General features: G+C 44.8%; 1 long non-coding RNA gene across 1 annotated transcript; it reads left to right on the forward strand.

Annotated features, from left to right (window-relative positions):
* Positions 1 to 243: 243 nt before the first annotated feature.
* On the forward strand, positions 244 to 11,573 carry LOC116991549. The gene is made up of 3 exons (XR_004416823.1): positions 244 to 266; positions 2,886 to 2,887; positions 11,498 to 11,573. It is a non-coding gene; the product is annotated as an uncharacterized LOC116991549 (long non-coding RNA).
* Positions 11,574 to 15,198: the final 3,625 nt, after the last annotated feature.

The following is a 15,198-nucleotide window of genomic DNA, read 5'->3' on the forward strand; positions in this document are numbered from 1 at the left end:
GGGAAGTATTTTAGGACCGAGATGAGAAAATCATTTTTTTACACAGAGAGTGATGAATCTGTGGAATTCTCTGCCACAGAAGGTAGTTCAGGCCAGTTCATTGGCTATATTTAAGAGGGAGTTAGATGTGGCCCTTGTGGCTAAAGGGATCAGGGGGTATGGAGAGAAGGCAGGGATGGGATACTGAGTTGGATGATCAGCCATGATCATATCGAATGGCGGTGCAGGCTCGAAGGGCCGAATGCACCTATTTTCTATGTTTCTATGTCTATGAAACAAAGAGTTGGAATTATCGGCTAATGGCATGTTGGCCTTCATAATGAGAGGATTTGGGTATAGGAGCAAAGAGGTCCTACTGCAGTTGTACAGGGCCCTGGTGAGACCACACCTAAACTATTGTGTACATTTTTGGTCTCCTAATTCGAGTAAGGACATTCTTGCTATTGAGGGAGTGCAGCATAAGTTCACAAGGTTAATCCCCAGGATGGCGAAACTGTCATGAATGAATGCATTAACTGGGCTTGTATTCACTAGAATTTAGTAGGATGAGAGGGTATCTTATATTATAAAATTATTAAGGAATTAGACAAGTAAGATGTAGGAAACATGTTCCCGATGTTGGGGGAGTGCACAACCAGGTGCTACAGTCTAAGAATAAGGGGTAGGCCATTTAGAACTGAGATTGTTAATATTGGCCAAATTAAAGACACCATAAAATGGAGGATCCCTGCATTTGTCAGAATTACAGGCGTTGGATGGTGTTGATGAGTCTGAGCCTCAGAATGATATGCAGGATGGCGTTCAGGTGTTCTCCTCATTTCCCCTTAATTGATAAAATGTATAGAAACTCTGCAAACAAATTTAAATGCATTGATATGATTGGAGTACTGCAGAAGCATTGTAAATATTGTAAATAATGTTGCTGGACAGTTACCCTGCTGTTTGTTGATTGGCCAAATTGTTAAGCCCTGGCAGGGTTCTTTTGAATTCCAGGGTAAATGTTCCATTACTCAAGTTTTGTTAGCTTCTTCCAGAAGCTTCTCCTAGAAACAATGTATGGGAGATTCTGTTATTGGTTTGGGGAACTGTCAATAATGTATTGCTGTAATTAATATGTAAAGAGATTGTAAAGAGACCACCCCTATGTAGTTCGGCCCCTCAAGGTTTGGGGACCTATAAAAGGCAGCCCCCACGAGGTCCTTTGTCGATTTTCTGGAAGAGCGCTTGGGACTGCGTGACCTTTTGGAGTGTGTCGACTTGCACGAGGTTGAAGGGCTTGGCCAGGCAGGGACAAGGATCGAAGCTACGGTGGTTTAGGTATCGTATAGAGGAATTTGCTGTTCAATCTAAAAATAAATATTAGTTGTTACAGTGCTTCAGTGCGTTTTTGACTGAACTAGACTGGGGGGAATGTTATAACCGCGTATTTACAAGATGAGTAAAAACGTTTTCACCCAGCAAGTTGTGAATTTGTGGAATTCTCTGCCTCAGAATGCATTCAAAACAGAGTTAGATAGAGCTCTTAGGCCGCACGGAATCAAGGGATATGTGGAGAAGGCAGAAACGGGGTACTGATTGTGGATGATCAGAATGGCCTACTCCCACACCTATTTTCAATGTTTCTGTCAGACGTTGCTTACGCCATATAATCCCCCAACATTTTCGCCACCTCCAATGGGATCCCACTACTTGTCCCATCTTCCAATCTCCACCCCTTTCCGCTTTCTGCAGCGACTGTTCCCTCCGCAACTCGCTGGTCAACTCGTCCCTTCCCACCCAAACCACTCCCTCCCCAGGTACTTTCCCTTGCAACCGCATGAGATACAACATCTGTCCCTTTACCTCCCCCCTCGATTCCATCCAAGGACCCCGACAATCTTTCCAGGTGAGGCAGAGGTTCACTTGCACCTCCTCCAACCTCGTCTATTGTATCAGCTGTTCCAGGTGTCAACTCCTGTACATAGGCAAGGCGAAGCACAGGCTCTGCGATCGTTTCACTGAACACCTCAGCTCAGTCCGCCTTAACCTACTTGATCTCCCGGTTGCTCAGCACTCTAACTCCCCTCCCATTCCCAATCTGATCTTCCTGCCCTAGACATTGTTTTGAATTCCAGGGTAATTCAGAACATTGACTTCAGAACATTGACTTCTCTAACTTCAAATAGCCTTGGTTTCCATCTCTCTCCATCCCCTCCCCCTTCCTAGTTCTCCCACTAGTCTTACTGTCTCAGACTATATTCTATCTCTGTCCCACCCCTCCCCTAACATCAGTCTGAAGAAGGGTCGCGACCCAAAATGTCCCCATTCCTTGCTCCAGAGATGCTGCCGGTCCCGCTAAGTTATTTGAGCAATTTGTGTCTAGCCAAGGTTTAAATTAAGACTGAATGTTCACCTGAAGGATTAACAAACCATAACATGTTATTTAAACATCTGAACGCAGATTATCCAGAATCGCAAGCGCTGTTCCCTCAGTGCAATGTTTTTGTTTGCATCAGAACATTGACTTCTCTAACTTCTGGCAGCAAATGGTCAGAAATCAACGACAGATAACAGTGACTGTGAACCAGAGAGAACAGAATGTGACTGTGGTGATATTATAAACGGGCATCTGGGGAAAAGTGGCGTGACACATTGGTCCATGAATCTTGTTCATCATCTGGGCAGTAAACTGCCCGAAACACCCGCCGCTTCCATGGCCACCAGGTAACGGGGACATCTTTGGAGAACATAGAGCACAGAGTGTAGACCAATCCGGCGCAGGAGCGGGCAGTTTGTACACAATGTAGGTGATGAACTATGATGCCAAACCAAAGTGACCTCGCCCGGCTTGGCACTGCAGATACTGGTTTATACAAAGATAGGCACGAAAAACTGGAGTAACTCAGTGGTTCAGGCAGCATCTCTGGAGAAAAGGAACGTGACGTTTCGTGTCGTGTCGGCGCCGACAACGTAGTGCGGAGCAAAGATAAGGGGTGTGGGGTGACGGAGGGTCGGAGCGAATTACGGGCCCCCGCACAGCAGCGGCCAACTGTAGGATCTTTGGCAGCGACAGCGACAGCGGATCCTCCTTCTCCTCCAGCACCCCGCCCGCCCGCTAATGGCGATACCACTTTCAAAACAAACCCTCCCACACGCCGAGGCCAGGAGGAGCGAGGGAGGGGGAGGCCCCCTTTCGCCGTCTGATGCACCTGCACCACTCGGCCCCGCACCTTGCTGGAGGAGGGGAGATCCCAACGGCGTCCCCCATTGGCGGCGAAGGTGGACAGAGGCGGCCATGTCTGATGAGCGCTGACCTTCCTTCCTCCCCACCCCCCCCCCCTCTCTCTCTGTCTCTTACGCCCCCCTTATCGTGAGACCCCACCTCTCCACTAATCCCCATTCCCGCCTCTATTCAGTCCTCGCTGACATCCCCTGTGCTCCCCTCCCCATCTCACCCCCCCCCACATCTATTCATCCTGCACTGATCTCCCTATTCACCTCGCATTGATTCTCCTGCCCCCCCCTCCATCATACACTGGCTCCCCCAATTCATCCTGTACTCACCCCCTTTCCCATCCATCCTGCACTGCCACTCCCATTCATCCTGTACTGATCTCCTCATCCATCCTATACATATCCTCCCCCAATCCATCCTGTACTGATTCCCTAATTCATTTTTTACTGGCTGGCAACAGGGAAAAAAAGTGAAGTGAGAGCCCTGTGGAGTAATCTACTCTCGGCTCGGGTAGATCTACCCCGGGTGAAGGGGGGAGAGAGGGGTGGAGAGAGAGTGTAGAGTGGTGGAGGGGGAAGAAAGGGGTAGACGGGGAGGGGGGTGTGAGGGGGAATGGAGAAGAGGAGAGGGGGAGGTCCCTCACGGACCCAGGGCAGCGCTCCCGCCCCTCCAGTCGCCGTGCTTCACGCGCACAGCCCCGGCTCTACCCCTCTCTCTCCCCGGGGAGATGCGGTGAACATACAGGGAGGGCCGGGCCGAGGTTTGTAGCGACGTTTACAAACCTCGACCTCATCTCACATGCGTTCGCCCGGACCCCGGCAACCGCTCCCGCCGCTGGCCCTCTCCCTCCCTTCTCTCCTTCCCTCCCCTCCCTCCCCTTCTTCCCTCCCCTCCCTCCCCTTCTTCCCTCCCCTCCCTCCCCTTCTTCCCTCCCTCCCTTCCCTCCTTCCCTCCCTCACACACACACACATAACGCACAGACAACTAATACACATGCGCACACACATACACCCACACAACTAAGTTAGTATGGGGTAGAAGCCCAAAGGGTACGATGGGGCTGAAGACCAAAATTTAATGCCTGGACTGGTTTTTCGCCAATTGTTATTGGTTTGCCAGGTTCTAGTTCATTAAATAACTTTTTTTTCATTTCAGTCACTAAAACAAGTGGTATTGTAACTATGTAATTTTCAGAGGTGATCTACACATTTTGTTTGTTACTTGTAGGCTTGCATGTATGCAATTTTATATTAAATTGTAGCTTTGATCTGTTTGGTCCATTAACTCACAGGCACTTTTTAAGTGCACATTTTGATTACTTTCCATTCCACCATGGAGATTATTTGTATTTCTATGATTCTATAGATCTTGGCTGGGAACCTGGGGCTCACCAAAATTGTTCACAATTGGGCCCCGCACCTCCTAAGTTCGGCCCTGCTGCCCACACATAGGCTGTTTCCCACCCTGTTAAGTGACAGTAGACGTGTTGTCTTTTCTTGCCCCATCACTTCCCTGAACGTTCCAGCCACATAAAACTCATTGCTTATGCAAATGTGCTTCAGAAATCACCTTGAATCTTTCCATATTCACCTTAAAGCTGTACCGTACTATTTTTCAGTTCCACGCTGTGAAAATGTTTGTGACTGCCTCGCACCCTATATTTCGCAGTTTTATATTCTTGTATCAGGTCCCCAATCTGTCTCCGTCGTTCTGGAGAAAACTAGCCAACTTTGTCAAATCCCTTTCTTATATATAATACTCTTTAAATCTTCTGTATCCTTTACAGACCCGCAATCACTTTCAGTACTAATGCGACCATAACTGCGCACAAAACGCCAAATGTGGTCTGACCAGACTTCTACAGCTGCATCGTAACCTCCCGCTTTTTATACTCAGCACACCGATCGCCGAAGGCAAGGAATCCTTCTTTAGCACCGTGTGTATGGTTTTGCAACTTTCAAGGAGCATTGGATGTGCACCACCAGACGACTCTGTACATCAACGATCCTCAGCCCTTTATTACGCATTTGATATCCTAAAGTGAAACATTTCATAATTGTCGGGATTAAACAGCATTATCTGCCCATTTACCAACCGGTCCATATTCTGATCAATACCTTGTCAAACTTCCTCACTATCATAACTTCTTTAAATGTTGTATCTCTGCAAACTTACGAAGGAGCACATCTATATTTTGGTCCAAATTATTTATTTATATCACTAGCAACGCAGATTCAGAACTGATCGTTGCAGCACACCTGTGGTCGCAGACGGTCAGTCTGAAACACACAACTCAACATGACACTTTCTCATCCATGTCCTACCCAATTTTTGACACATTTGCATAGATCACAGGGGTGTTAATTTCCCAGATCAGCCCACCACCAGGGACCTTGTCGAAAACTTTACCAAAGTCCATGTCGACGACATGCACTGCCATATTCTCAACAATAAGTTCATCACTCTCACAAAAAAAAACTCAATCAGGTTTGATGGGCTTCAGTCTACAATGTTGACAATCCCTCACAGGTCTTTACTTTGCAACACGTGAATATACCTAAAAAATATTCCTACCGCAGATGAAAGGCTAACCGGCCGAATATGGTTTAGGTTTCTTTCTCCTGCCCTTCTTATGTTAACCATATAACCATATAACAATTACAGCACGGAAACAGGCCATCTCGGCCCTACAAGTCCGTGCCGAACAACTTTTTTCCCTTAGTCCCACCTGCCTGCACTCATACCATAACCCTCCATTCCCTTCTCATCCATATGCCTATCCAATTTATTTTTAAATTATACCAACGAACCTGCCTCCACCACTTCCACTGGAAGCTCATGCCACACCGCTACCACTCTCTGAGTAAAGAAGTTCCCCCTCATGTTACCCCTAAACTTCTGTCCCTTAATTCTGAAGTCATGTCCTCTTGTTTGAATCTTCCCTTTTCTCAAAGGGAAAAGCTGATCCACATCAACTCTGTCTATCCCTCTAATCATTTTAAAGACCTCTATCATGTCCCCCCTTAACCTTCTGCACTCCAGAGAATAAAGACCTAACTTATTCAACCTTTCTCTGTAACTTAGTTGTTGAAACCCAGGCAACATTCTAGTAAATCTCCTCTGTACTCTCTCTATTTTGTTGACATCCTTCCTATAATTGGGCGACCAAAATTGTACACCATACTCCAGATTTGGTCTCACCAATGCCTTGTACAATTTTAACATTACATCCCAGCTTCTATACTCAATGCTCTGATTTATAAAGGCTAGCATACCAAAAGCTTTCTTTACCACCCTATCTATTAGAGATTCCACCTTCAAGGAACTATGCACGGTTATTCCCAGATCCCTCTGTTCAACTGTATTCTTCAATTCCCTACCATTTACCTTGTACGTCCTATTTTGATTTGTCCTGCCAAGGTGTAGCACCTCACATTTATCAGCATTAAACTCCATCTGCCATCTTTCAGCCCATTCTTCCAAATGGCCTAAATCACTCTGTAGACTTTGAAAATCCTCTTCATTATCCACAACACCCCCTATCTTGGTATCATCTGCATACTTACTAATCCAATTTACCACACGTTCATCCAGATCATTGATGTACATGACAAACAACAAAGGACCCAACACCGATCCCTGAGGCACCCCACTAGTCACCTGCCTCCAACCCGACAAACAACCATCCACCATTACCCTCTGGCTTCTCCCATTCAGCCATTGTTGAATCCATCTTGCTACTCCTGCATTTATACCCAACAGTTGAACCTTCTTAACCAACCTTCCATGAGGAACCTTGTCAAAGGCCTTACTAAAGTCCATATAGACAACATCCACTGCTTTACCCTCGTCAATTTCCCTAGTAACCTCTTCAAAAAATTCAAGAAGATTAGTCAAACATGACCTTCCAGGCACAAATCCATGCTGTCTGTTCCTAATCAGACCCTGTTTATCCAGATGCTTATATATATTATCTCTAAGTATCTTTTCTATTAATTTGCCCACCACTGAAGTCAAACTAACATGTTGTGGAACATCGTCGGTTATTCTCCGGTTCTCTGGGATCTCGCCTGTGGCTAAAAGGGATTAAAAATATTGCTTTTGGAGGAACAGCACCTCATATTCCGCTTGGGGAATCTGCATCCTGGGGGCATGAACATTGAATTCTCCCACTTTTGTTAGTCCTTGCTGTCTCCTCCCCTTCCTCAGCCCTCCTGTTGTCTCCTCCCATCACCCAGCATTCTGGCTCCTCCTTTTTCCTTTCTTCTCCCCGCCCCCCCACCCCCGACCAGTCTGAAGAAGGGTTTCGGCCCGAAACGTTGCCTATTTCCTTCGCTCCATAGATGCCGCTGCACCCGATGAGTTTCTCCAGCTTTTTTGTGTACCGTAAAAAATATTGCTGTTGTCCGCACCATTTTCATCTCCCATCTCTCTCAATAACCTCGTATATATCACATCATGGTCTGGGGACGTGCATCTTAATACTCTTCAAGAGTTCCAGCACCTCCTTGAATTTATAAAGCTCTAGATTAAATATCAGACTGTCATTCCCTGACCCTGCAATCCTCCATGTCATTTGCCTTGGTGTATATCGATGCAAGGTATATGTTTATTATCTCGCCCACTAAACCTGGCTCCATTTATAACCATATAACAATTACAGCACGTGAACAGGCCATCTCGGCCCTTCTAGTCCGTGCCGAACACTTATTCTCCCCTAGTCCCATCTACCTGCACTCAGACCATAACCCTCCATTCCTTTCCCATCCATAAACCTATCCAATCTATTTTTAAATGATAAAATCGAACCTGCCTCCACCACTTCCACTGGAAGCTCATTCCACACAGCTACCACTCTCTGAGTAAAGAAGTTCCCCCTTGTGTTACTTAGTTGCTGAAACCCAGGCAACATTCTAGTAAATCTCCTCTGTACTCTCTCTATTTTGTTAACATCCTTCCTATAATTAGGCGACCAAAATTGTACACCATACTCCAGAATCGGCCTCACCAATGACTTGTACAATTTTAACATTACATACCAACTTCTATACTCAATGCTCTGATTTCTTGTCCACATTTCACCCTCTCCTGCATTTTCTTGTTTGTGATATATTCAAAACATGCCATGGGAATATCTTTAATCATCGCCGAAGACATTCCATGCCACTTTAGTGCCACGATTCCCTGTTTAATTTCGCTTCCGTTTGCTGTATATTCCTCAAGGGCAATGTCCGATAAGAGCTTCCTAATCAATGCATATTAATCATTTTACTTGTTTACGAAATTAGTAGCATCATGAATCCCTAACTTTGCTTTCCTCGTCTTCCTCACAGGACATGATGGTCATATCTTCTTATGTCAGATGTAGACTTACCCGATAACCACTGCTCCCAATTACTCTCCCCCGCTCATTCCTATCAATGCTGCTGTCAGCTACCCCATTTAGCATTGTCCACGAGGCTTATCCTTATCCATAACTATCGGGGAGATTAATGAGTCCGTGTCACTGTTCCCAAAATGCTCTTCTACTGAAACACCATTTACTTGGACAAGGTGATTTCCAATACAAGTCTTACCCTGGCTGGACACTCCACATACTGTGTGTTCCAGTGTCTGGCAGAAAGCCAAGGCAAAACATACAAGGAACCTTAAAGTTCTCTCAAAATCGAGTACTGAGTGTTTAATTCAAAAATGGCGAAATGTGTGAAATAAAACAGCAAGAGCTAACTGAGTGCATTTAGTGTTGCTGGCAACCTCTTAGTTTGTTGAAGAAAGAGCAGGAATATAGCTGACGGCTTGCTGTTAGTGTATTTAAGCAGGCCCGTACGAAGCTTTTCCAAAAGGGGGGTGGCATGACAGGATTAGAAAAAATTTAATGTGAAATAATGTGCGCGCTGCGCACATCACAAGCGCAAAGTCCCTCGATGCCGGAATCCTGGGCCCGCTTAAGGGCCCTGGAAGCTCAGGTGTTTTAGATGCTCTCTGATGCATTCTGAGCTTTATTTTGGAGCATTTTTGCACCAAATTTATGGCCAATATTTCAGAAATTAACAGGAATCTGATAGGTAGCTTTTTCACACAAAGGATGGTGGGTGTATGGAACGAGCTGCCAGAGGAGGTAGTTAACGCTGGGACTATCCTAATGTTTAAGAGACATTTGGACATGTACATGGATAGGACAGGTTTAGATGGATATGGCCCAAACGCGTGTGAGTGGGACGAGTATAGATGGGACATGTTGGTCGGTGTGGGCAAGTTGGGCAGGAGGGCCTGTTTCCACACTGCATCATTCTATGACTAAAAAGTTAAGAAGAAAAATGCATGTAGATAAGTAGAGCAGATTTGAAAGAGGATTGAAATGTACAGGTAGAGAGAGGTTTATGGGTGGAAAGGAACATAGGAAAGGAGGGGGGGAGGGTGGGCTTGGGCAGATGGGTGAAGGGAAAATAGACACAAAGTGCTGGATAACTCAGTGGGTCAGGCTGCATCTGTAGAGAACATGGATAGGTGACGTTTCACAGAGTGCTGGAGTAACTCAGCATCTGTGGAGAAAAGGTATAGATTATGGTACCCGGAAGCCGAAGCAAAGAAGTCGAAGCCAAAGAACGGAATGGAAACGAGGCCGAAATGCCAATAAACCGAAAGAGTCCGAAGACGAAACACCTACTAACCGAAAGGATGCTGGAGGATGAAGTGCAGGCCCAGATTGACTGCATCATCCCCAGATCTATTGCCCAATATGCAAACTGCAGAGAGACCAGCAGGGGGATTGTGATATTTTTCAGCTTAGCCAGCACAAGCCTTTTCAAGGGTCTTCATGACTACAGAGGTCAGTGTGACAGGCCTGTAGTCATTAAGACAAGTAATCCATTCCATTTTGGGTACAGGGACAATAGTGGAGACTTTGAAGCAGACAGGGACAATACGTGTTTGCAGGGACTGGTTAAAATGATTAATTGGGTGTGAAGTGGTGAATGGGAAGGAGAGGGTGCAGGTCCATTATTTGCAGACTGGGGTCTGGCCGTGTATGTTGGAGAAGGGTTAGCAGGGTTACGTTTCTGTTTTTCAAACCTGCAGTAAAACTCATTTAGGTCGCTTCCGGTTTGAGAGGCAGATGGAGTAGACGTACTAAGCGAGTGCTCCGGTAATCTTATCATTTTCATAACATTCCGCCCTCTAACTTTTACACCAGAACAAAGTCAGCTTTTCTTCACTTGTCTGACATTTCTTTAGAGTAAGTGTTGCCGTCTCTCTAATGGGCTTCGAAGGGTACAAGGTCGAGCAAAAAGGAGGACGCTGATGTTAGCTTGGAGTAGACGCACTAAGCAAGTGCTCCGGTAATCTTATCATTTTCATAACATTCCGCCCTCTAACTCGGAACAAAGTCAGCTTTTCTTTACTTGTCTGACATTTCTAAGTGTTGCCGTCTCTCTAAATGGCTTCGAAGGGTACAAGGTCGAGCAAAAAGGAGGATGTTGACGTTAGCTTGGAGGCTATTAACACACTGCTTGAGCAACACCGTGAGGCACTGGCCACCGAGTTTAGAACTTCGTTCGGTCGGCTCGACTCAAAGCTAGACCAAATAAAGCTTACAGTGGAGGATCATGATCAACGTGTCTCGTCCCTGGAACTTTCTGCAAAGGATCTTGATCAGCGAGTCGTTGAACTTGAGAACATTTGTTCCACTCTGAGTGGTGACTAAGCTAAAGGCTAAAGTGGCAGACTTGGAGGGGCGAAGTCGGCGACAAAACATACGCATCCTCGGTCTACCGGAATCCACTGAAAGCGGACGGCCCACTGAGTTTTTTTCAAGTTTGCTGCGAGAGGTATTCGGGAGGGAGACGTTGACATCCCCTCCAGAGGTCGACAGAGCCCATCGCCCTCTAAAAGCTAAACCTGCCCCCGGCCAGAGACCGCGACCAGTCATCCTCCGCCTGCATCGGTACCAGACAAAGGATCTCCTCGTCAGAGAGGCAAGGCAGAGAGGAAATCTCGAATTTCGCGGCAAACCAATTCGGATTGTGGAGGATTACAGCCCTGAAGTTCAGAGCCAGCGTGCAGAGTACAGAGATGTCATGGCAGAACTTTACAAACTGGGACTAAAGCCTGCTCTGCTATATCCAGCTCGACTCCGTCTCACGTTGTTTGGTGGAGCCAGAAAGTGGATAAACTCAGCCGAGGAGGCGCAGAAATACATCGACAGCCTCCCTAGGTCATCTAAACCCCCATAATGACTCTGTTTAGGGACTTTGAACCCACTGGATGAGAGGTAACACTGTATAGTTCTACCTACTGGCACGAAATGCAGCATGTCAGCTAACGTCTGTGGTTTGTTTACATGGCTGAACGTGCTTATTCATCTGGGTGTGCTGCTTATTGTGCTAAGATGCTTATACAAAATGGCTACAGCCAAATATCACTATATGTGCACTGTAAATTAGAAATGATTTCCAGCTGGATTTTTGTGTGCTGTTACCACATGTGGCCTGGCCCTATATCTGTATGTTGTTGTGTTTTAACTTCGGCTCTTTAAAAGCTTTATGGGCCAGTAAGTAACTTTCAAGCTACAATCATATTTTCAAGGACATGTTAACCCATGTGAGTTTTCGGTTACATTTAACCATTTAGTTTACTGTTGACACAGTTCAGGGTTTGCACTGTTCAGTTATTCCAAAGTTTTTTTGGGGGCTATTTAGATAAGCCAAAATGTTATCATAGAGGTGCTTAAATGAATTTTCTAGTATACTATACTGGAGAAATAGTTTGACATTAGACAGGAAGATTCGATTTGTAAAATGTTTGTTTGGAAGAGCTTGCTGCTTCTTTTTATAGCAGCTTTCTTGGGGGGGGGAGGGGGGTTATGTCACTGCCAGTAACATTTTAACAATTTATATAAACACACCATTACACACTAATCATTTTCAACCTGCACTGACCTGTTGTTTCGTATTCAGCCGGCCATTTGGTTCATTGTATTTACATTACAACTTAATGTTTTTCTTTATTATACATGGATAGACACATAAAGCTAGTAAGCTGGAATGTCAAAGGTTTAAACCATACTGTCAAAAGAAGAAAGGTTTTTTCGCATCTTAAACAACTCAAAACAGAAATAGCCTTCATGCAAGAAACTCATATCCGTTGCTCAGACAATAGCCGTCTCTTGTCAGGTTGGGTGGGACAGGGGTTCCACTCTTCCTTTCAGGCTAAAGCCAGAGGAGTTTCAATCCTTATCAGCCAGAATATTTCTTTCGAGCTACATAATGTGATCTCTGACAAGTTTGGTTGGTATGTAATTGTAACTGGAAAGTTATATAATACACTGGTAGTATTTGTCAACGTGTGTGCTCCTAATGTAGACGATATAAGTTTTTTTGAGCGGCTATTTTCATTACTTCCAGACCTGAACACATACTCTCTTATACTCGGTAGGGATTTCAATTGTTGTTTAGATCCTCTTTTAGACCGATCCTCTACTAACCCCAGTACAGTAAGTAAATCAGCTCGTTTCATCCAAGCCTTTCTTTCCCAGTACGGTGTCTGCGAAGTGTGGCGCTCTTTACATCCACAAGATAAGGAATACTCATTTTCCTCACATGTCCATCATACGTATTCTAGAATTGACTATTTGACAACCAACTGGTACCCCTGGTTCATTCCTGTGATGATGAGAGTATTGTCATTTCTGACCATGCCCCTATTGCTCTGGCCTTGTCCCTTCCAGATCTCCTTCAAAAGAGTAGGCAGTGGCGATTCAATTCAACTTTACTCTCGGATGATAAGTTTGTAGAGTTTATGGAAAGAGAGATAACTTTTTTTTCCCACTAATATATCCCCTGAAATCTCTAGCCTGATCGTATGGGATGCCCTTAAGGCTTACCTTAGGGGGCAGATCATATCATACACTGCTCAAATGAAGCGAAAATCCAATAAAGAGCGTTCAGATCTTGCTCATCAAATTGGAGAAATTGTCAAGCAATATGCGCAAACTCAAAATCCAACTCTTTATAAAAGACGATTGGAACTCAAAACCAAATGTGACCGACTCAATTAAACACATACTTTAAAAAAATAAAGCCATGTTTTATACATATGGAGATAAAACTGACAAATTACTTGCAAATCAACTTAAAGGTGCTAAAGCGAGAGAATATTTCTAAAATTCGCATGCCTTCAGATCACTTGCAAATTAATGACGCTTTCAGAGACTTTTATTCCCAGCTTTATACTTCAGAATCTCAACCGGATCATAAGGTAATGCATGACTTTCTGAGCAGTCTAAATATTCCCAAACTCTCATTAGATTTTAGGGAAAGATTGGATGAACCCATATCACAGGCAGAAATAGCTTCAGCTATTTCCTCAATGCAATCAGGCAAATGTCCGGGCCCTGACGGCTTTCCGGCAGAGTTTTTTAAAAAAGTTCTCTCTACTCCTTTCCCCACAGTTGTGTTCCATTCTATCTGAATCCTACAGACAAGGCTCTCTTCCTCCATCCTTTGCCGAAGCCTGTATTACTCTTATCGCCAAAAAAGGTAAAGATCCAACTGAATGCGCCTCCTACAGATCCGTCTCCCTTCTAAACACGGATGCTAAAATTTTAGCTAAGGTTCTAGCACATAGACTAGAGAATGCCCTCCCTACTGTTATATCTGAGCACCAAACTGGCTTTGTTAAGAACAGACATTCCTTCTTTAACATACGTCGATTATTAGATATTGTCTACTCTGCTTCTGAGGATGTCCCTGAGTGTGTCGTATCTATTGATGCAGAAAAAGCATTTGATCGCGTTGAGTGGGTCTATCTATGGGCTGTTCTGGACAAATTTGGTTTTGGAACTAACTTTATTTCATGGATCAGGTTACTATACTCTCATCCCACAGCCTCAGTTCGGACTAATTCCTAGTTGTCCAAGTCGTTCGACTTGCATCGTGGAACCTGCCAGGGGTGTCCTCTGAGCCCCATGCTTTTTGACTTGGCCATTGAACCACTTGCCATGGCCTTTCGCAGCTGTGAGGACATAGCCAGTATTTGGAGGGGCAGTACACAGCATAAGGTCTCACTGTATGATGACGACCTTTTGCTTTTGGTCTCAAACCCAGGCACCTCTCTGCATTCTGCTATGTCACTGCTCAATAATTTTGGTCAATTTTCAGGTTATAAGATAAATCTTGGAAAAAGCGAACTATTTCCCATTAACTATGAAGTACAACCCTCGGATCTTACCAACTTGCCATTCAAAATTGAAAAAAACAAGCTCTCATATTTGGGCATTTCAGTTACAAGGAAATACAAGGATCTTTTCAAAGATAATTTTATAATTCTGTTAAACCAGATTAAACAGACGCTAACACAATGGTCACCCTTGTCAATGTCACTTGTCGGCCGGATAAATTCAATCAAAATGACCATCTTACCAAAATTTTTGTACCTTTTTCAGGCTCTACCAGTTTTTATCCCCAGGTCCTTCTTTGACCATCTTGACTCAGTTCTTTCCTCCTATATATGGAGAGCTAAGCGGCCTCGTCTTAATAAGACCCACCTTCAAAAAACCAAGGCTGCTGGTGGCCTGGCTCTCCCAAACTTTTGTTTTTATTATTGGGCTGCTAACCTGCGCTGCCTTGCATTTTGGTCTTTCTTTCACAGCCAGCCCGATTGCCCTGACTGGGTAGCCATGGAATTACACACAGATGATAATATGTCCAGACCTGCACTACTTGGTTCATCACTTCCACTCCCCTCAATTAAATCTGTAAAAAACCCAGTGGTTAAACACTCTTTGAGGATATGGGTTCAATTCAGGAAATGTTTTGGGTTGCATAACTTTTCTCTACTGAGCCCTATTGCATCAAACCACCTTTTGAAACCATCAACTCAGGACCCTGTCTTTAAAGAATGGCATAGGAAGGGTATTGTGCGCTTCAAGGACGTGCTTATGGGTAACACTGTAGCATCATTTGAACAATTAAGCAACAAATTAAATC

The sequence above is a fragment of the Amblyraja radiata genome, chromosome 34 (assembly GCF_010909765.2).
Source record: "Amblyraja radiata isolate CabotCenter1 chromosome 34, sAmbRad1.1.pri, whole genome shotgun sequence".
Lineage (NCBI taxonomy): Eukaryota > Metazoa > Chordata > Chondrichthyes > Rajiformes > Rajidae > Amblyraja > Amblyraja radiata.